The 6,757-nt window shown below is 38.4% G+C and overlaps 1 protein-coding gene across 1 annotated transcript in view; it reads left to right on the top strand.

Moving 5' to 3' along the window:
* LOC106526996 (glutamate receptor ionotropic, kainate 2) overlaps positions 1-6,757 on the top strand; it is a 138,368-nt gene that overhangs the window by 43,644 nt on the left and 87,967 nt on the right. The gene's annotated exons all lie outside the window — the stretch shown is intronic.

Genomic DNA, 6,757 nt, shown 5'->3' with positions numbered 1-6,757 from the left:
CACCCCGCCACCCCCGTCTTATATTCTAGGTTTTTCAAAGTAGTCACTTTTTGCTTTGATTACTGCTTCGCATTCTCTTGATGAACTTCAAGAGGAAGTCTCACCTGAAATGATCTTCTAATAGTCTTGAAGGACTTCCCAGAGATGCTTAGCACTTGTTGGACCTTATACCTTCACTCTGCGGTCCAGCTCACCCCAAACATTCTCGACTGGGTTCAGGTCCGGTGACTGTGGAGGCCAGGTCATCTGGTGCAGCACCCCATCACTCTCCTTCTTCGTCAAATAGCCCTTACACAACCTGGAGGTGTGTTTGGGGTCATCGTTCTGTTGAAAAATAAATGATGGTCCAACTAAACACAAACCGGATGGAATAGCATGCCGCTGAAAGATGCTGTTGTAGCTATGCTGGTTCAGTATGCCTTCAATTTTGAATAAAACCCCAACAGTGTCACCAGCAAAGCACCCCAATGCCATCACATCTCCATGCGTCACGGTGGGAACCAGGCATGTAGAGTCCATCTGTTCACCTTTTCTGCATCGCACAGAGACACAGTGGTTGGAACCAAACATCTCAAGTTTGGACTGAGCAGTGGTTTCCTAGCAGCTATTTTACCATGAAGGCCTGATTCCCACAGTCTCCTCTTAACGGTTGTTCTAGAGATGTGTCTGCTGGTAGAACTCTGTGTGGCATTGGCCTGTTCTCTAATCTGAGCTGCGGTTAACCTGTCATTTCTGAGGCTGGTGACTCGGATGAACTTATCGTCCACAGCAGAGGTGACTCTTGGTCTTCCTTTCCTGGGGCAGTCCTCCTATGAGCCAGTTTCTTTGTAGCACTTGATGGTTTTTGCGACTGCACTTGGGGACACTTTGAAAGTTTTCCCAATTTTTCATACTGACTGACCTTCATTTCTTAAAGTAATGATGGCCACTTGTTTTTCTTTACATAGCTGCTTTTTTCTTGCTACAATGCAAATTCTAACAGTCTATTCAGTAGGACTATCAGCTGTGTACTGTATCCACCTTCTGCAGAATACAACAGAAGGTTCCATCCCCATTTATAAGGCAAGAAATCCCACTTATTAAACCTATCAGGGCACACCTGTGAAGTGAAAACCATTTCAGGTGACTACCTGTTGAAGCTCATCAAGAGAATGCCAAGAGTGTGTGAAGCAGTAATCAAAGCAAAAAGTGGCTACTTTGAAGAACCTAGAACAGGGGTGTCAAACTCATTTTCACCGAGGGCCACATGAGAGTCATGGTGGCCCTCGAAGGGCCAGTTGTAATGAACTTTGATGTTTCATGTTTAACTTTGACTAAACAGTTTTAACATGTCCTCTTTTAAACACTGATAAGAACTAAGTGTATGACTGACTAAATCTGTGATAAATACAGAAATATTATTAAAAGTAAAACTAATAAAGTTTTACTCACTGATGAGTTTCTAGTGAGTAGCTGCGTTATGGCAGATTTAGTTTATGTTTGATGGTGACTTTAAAGCAGCTTATTTTCAGACATTAGTACTGTGCTATCCAACTAAATTGCTCAGTTACTTCAAGCCAACAGCTCAGGGACAGGAATTTTTTTATTTCCTTTATTTTTATTAAATTAATTTTGTTGTATTCAACCATAAATTTAAAGTTTACTATTGATATAAGAAACAAATCTCATGTTCATGTTTTTTTTTTCGTTTTTTTTTATTTTTATATTCTGTGTATTATTATATTCTTTTATTATTATATATTCTGTGTTATTTTTAGAGTATGTGTGTATATAAGAAAGGATTTTAATTACTTCAGACTAATTGTTTTTACTCACATGAAATCAAAGTCTACGTTCACACTACAGGCATTTGCAAACCATATTGGATTTTTTCCTGACAGTCTGAATGTGATGATTTTTTTTTTTTTCAAATCTGACCCAGGCCTTTTTAGTATGTGGTACTGAATCAGATCTGATTCTTTTCAAGTGACTGCAGTCTAAACGCTCGTGTCACATTTCATCTGACTTTTGCATCTAGGAGTGTGAGGTGGGGGAGAGTGGATCGATCCGATAATACTGATACTAACTTTGAGTCATAGAGTTTAAATCTTGTAGCTCCGCACATCTCCAGCTACAAAACAGAAATGTAGTTTGTGTTCTTTTAATTTCCCATGTCCTGGATGACAGAGAATCCACAGAAACATATAGTAAGGTTGTTAGACTGTATTGATACTAAAGTTACTCAATGAATAATTTTCTGTTAGCACATTAAATTGTTCCAAAAATAAAATGCTGCACCGAAGCATCCGGTCAGAGGCCGGTAAAGATATAAACACTGAACGAAACAAGTCTGTCAGACAGCTATTTATTTGGCTGTGATTGGTCTGAACAATTTCAGAATTGACATGCTAACAAGTAGCATCCATGTTTGGCTACTTCTGTAAACAGTGAGTTAAATGTGACACCATGTTATCTTCTGCGCATGTGAGTCGCATCAGGGCAGTGGAGAGTTTACACTGGAGTCAGATGGAAGTAGCTTTTAAGATATAATGTGAATATTCACACAAAAAGATTGGATTTTTTCAAAAAATCGGAACTGAGCATTAAGACCTGCAGTGTGAACGTAGCCAAAGGGCATGCTGACAAATTATCTGGTCCTTAGAGAGTCCTGATAATTTTTTTTAAATTTGCCAAACAAGGCAACAGATTATCAACAACACATGACAACACTGTGTCAGTTCTTTTTCTCAACAAATTGACCAAGTTTAGAATTGGTTTCTGAAAAACAAAGTCTACACCATAATTCAATAATTTGTTGTCACTATTAGCAGCAGCAATGTGAAATAATCCTGTTACATGTTTTTCATACGATTGTAAAATAATTTTTGCTACTTTGTTTCACAAAATAATTTCAGTTCGTTGAGCATGCTGACATTTTTTTATTCCCTTTTCTAAAGTCCCATCACAGAATTTGAGCCAAGAAGGCTGTTATGTACAGGTTTGCATCAATGCCAATGCCAGTAAAAGGTACTGGTCCAAAACTGTGAGTGTACTTGTTTTCATAAGTCTTTCAATATCACAGTACTGTCTCATTCCACTGCCAATTTATTTCCCTTAATTTGAGAAAAATCTGACTCAAATTAAGTGAAATAAACTGACTGTGGAATAAGACAATTTCACTTGGTAAGACTTCTTGAAAAAAGGAAATTTCCAGGCTAACAAGATTAACAATCTAACAAATTCTGCTCTTATTTTGTGTTTTTTTATAGCTCTGCAACCATGTTATCTTTGGAGATGCTCATTTTACTATTATTGAACAGTCACCAAGTGGACAAGTTCAACAGTAACTGTACTTTCATCTTCCCGATGAGTGAATTTGAACCCAAGTTTTGAAATAAGTTTTGGTATCCATGTCTGTAGATGATAAAGTAAGTTATCTGGAAACAGACCTTTGCGGAAAGAAACAAAACTTGACCTGTGAAAAAAAATCTTTCGGAATTTGTTTAAAAGTTATGTGCTTGTATCTTGTCAACTACTCTCTAGAGACAGAAACAGACAATGTTTCCAACAGATCTGTCATAATCCCACACATTGCTCTGATATAGACAGAAGAGAGTAAAGGCAGTATGCTTCTAATAAGAGTTACTTCCAGAAATAAAGATAAGAGCACATCTCCCACACAAATATGTAAGGGTCAGAAAGAGGAAAAAATGCAGTGCATAGAATATTACATTAGATGTTAAAATGTGAAAAAGTGCAATTTAAAAAGTAAATACAACTGCTGCTTCTCTGTGGAAAGTTGAATTGGTACAAAGCCACTTCAGAAGCAGGGAAGGGTCATTTGATGAAAGGCATTCAGACATGTACTATGATATACAGTATATAAACCATTGGTAGTAGCTGAAGCTCTATTTGAGACACGTGAAGGAGAACAAGTTCGTAAATTTTCTCCACCGTTGAATTTATAACATCTGTTGCAGCCCAGATGTGGCCATATAAAGTTGGTCAGCCCCTGACAGAACCGCTTTAAGTACTGATTTATCAGACTGACATTGGTGTTATCATGAGTATCATCACACCAGTTTCCTGCTGGATGACCCTGCCCCCATAGTTAGATAAAAGCCTCACATTGTTTTCCAATTGCAGGAGATTTTTTTCACCCTGCTTATCTCTGCACTGACCTTCCTCAAAGGCTTTCCTCCAGGACAGATGACCTGAGATAATGTAAGGGCAGAGTAATTGGATCAAAATAACAGCAAACAGAGCCTGCGTGAGAGACAGGTTAAGCTGCCTCTTTTCCTTGAAATGACATTGGTTTAGCATTTCTTGACCTAACCAGCAGAAGCTGCTCCAGTGATCGAACACTTTACCAATGACAGGTTTTGCTCATCGGTGTTTTTGGTTGAGCGGTGAATGATTTCCACAAGACGAGTGGAGGAAGGAGCTCGGCCGTCTTCGTGCAAGAGTTTGGGTCAGAGAGTCGCATGCGGCACAGCAAGGTCACAGTTCAGCTGAACTCAATTTGGCACAGCAAATTGACAAGCAAGCAAATCTGGACTAAATTGAGTGAGAGGACAGACAGATTGATTTAAGGCCAAGCATTCTCTTAAAGCAGAAATCAGAAGGACATTCAGAGGTCCTTGAGCTACGCTACACAATATCCTCTAAGTGTTAGAGGGGAGAAAAGAAACACCTTTACTAACTGTATTATAATGTTGAAAACCATTAGTCAATGACAGGGTACTTTTATGATGCTGTCATTTTATCAATACACTCATTCATCTTCATGTAGTCTTGTATTACAATATTCATCACAGCAATTTACCTAGAGGACAATAAGTAAAACTCAACATTCAGCAAAGGCTTCATCTACATTATCCTCCATATAGATGTTAAATTCACTCATGGTTATCATTTTTGACTTCCAGGGCAGTAAAAAAGTCTACACTGAGACAAGTCTACATTATGCATTGTAATTTGATTAGTCAAACCCCAGTGTGTGTTAAGCAGCTTGAGTCAAGACAGAGACCAGTCCTCCCTCTCCCGCGGCCCAAACCAAATCAGGTCAGGATGCTTAATTGTAGACCAATCAACCTTTACTAATGTAATGTCACTTTTATTTAACATGAATAAATGAGAAACCTCTTTGCTTCAAGAGTGTGCTGAGTGAAAGCCAGTGTTAGGGCCAGCTTGGGCATGATGAGAATGGACCGTTTGATCTGCTGAATATTAATGTTCCTCCAAGATTATAGGGATTATTAGTTCTTTTCTCACTGACAATAGAGTTATTTTCAGAAGCCATCGATTAAATTGCTCAGGGAATTGCCTTTGATATGAGTACGCCCACATGAGAAGCCGCTTTTGGATTCTGAGTAGTGCTAATTCCATGCCACTCCTCAATTAATTTGTTATTAAAATTGAAAAATGCATGAGAGGCTCAAATGAACAGGCATTTTTCAGGCTCTCTTTTGACTAACAGGCTACTCACCAAATACAGTCATGGTTAAAGCTAAGTGCATCCTATTTTTAATAGAGAAATTCCATTTTATATAGGAATGCAATGTGAATGGTGAGAGCTGAATGACTTCTTCAATTTGGTGAAGAGCTAAAACTGAATTTCTAATTTTAAAACAATAGAACTGAACATGGAAGGCAGAAGATGATGCACATTTGTTTATGAAATCCATCCATTCATTTCTTTTATCCACTTTTTATTTTGGCGCTCCTATCCAGCTGTCACTGTGTGAGATTGGGAGTACATTCTGGACAAATCACAACTCCATCATAGAGCCATACAAGGTGTTTTTGCATTGTAAGGTTCAGCTTGGCCCACCTACACTCCAGTCGGCCTGGCCTTACCAGCCCTGGTTGCATTTGCATTGAGCAGAGAGCCGCCTCAATGTGGGCGTGATCATAATAATAAACACACAGAATGTTATTTCATTTTATTTGCTACAAATCAATAATGGACTCCACCAAACTTGACGGAAAAGTACCGAATATTGAACCGGACCATCTAGGAGTGTGACACTTAAGACAAGAGGGCAGGACAACAGAGAACTGTAAGCTAATGGTAGCTAGCTTGTAGTTACTGTTTGGTAGCTCGCTACTGTTGCTGTAAAGTCGAACTCATTTGAAAAAAATGTTCCAGTCGCTGCAACTGATTGACGTAAAGTTCCTCTCATCTGTGTAACGTATTTCCCTCAGTCAGAACCAATCAATAAACAACAGTCAATGTCAAATCCCAAATAGAGCAGATGGGTCTTGGGGTTCCAGACATCGAGGTGGAACTGGGTTATAGGAACTCCGGTTTGAAGCCAGCCCGGGCCTTGCTGTGTAAAAAAGCCTAAAGAGACAAATACTGTAACCATTCACACTCTCACTATAGGAACAATATAATATACTCATTAAACTAATGTATGTTTTTGGTCTGTGGGGGGAAACAGAAATACCCAGAGAAAGTCCACTTATGCACAGGGAGAAAATTAAAACTCAACACATTGGAAGGTAATCTTGTGGTCTTCTTGCTGAGAGGCAGCAGATACTAAACCTCCATTCAGCCTCCTTCATGAAATGCTTTTTATTACTGTTTAAAAACAATTTGAGCATTATTTCATGACAATGGAAATCTTAAACTGAATCTGAAGTTTCCTTGCTTAGGCATTAATCCTATTTTGCCATTTAGGGCTTATGTTTTAAAAAATATAAATTTCAAATAATAACAAACATCTGGCATTTAGCAAATTATTTCCAATCAAATAAAATATTTTATTCATTT

This window comes from Austrofundulus limnaeus, unplaced genomic scaffold, assembly GCF_001266775.1.
Source record: "Austrofundulus limnaeus strain Quisiro unplaced genomic scaffold, Austrofundulus_limnaeus-1.0 Scaffold304, whole genome shotgun sequence".
Taxonomy (NCBI): domain Eukaryota; kingdom Metazoa; phylum Chordata; class Actinopteri; order Cyprinodontiformes; family Rivulidae; genus Austrofundulus; species Austrofundulus limnaeus.
The sequence above is the reverse complement of the archived record's forward strand: the minus strand, read 5'-3'. Positions and strand labels throughout refer to the sequence as shown.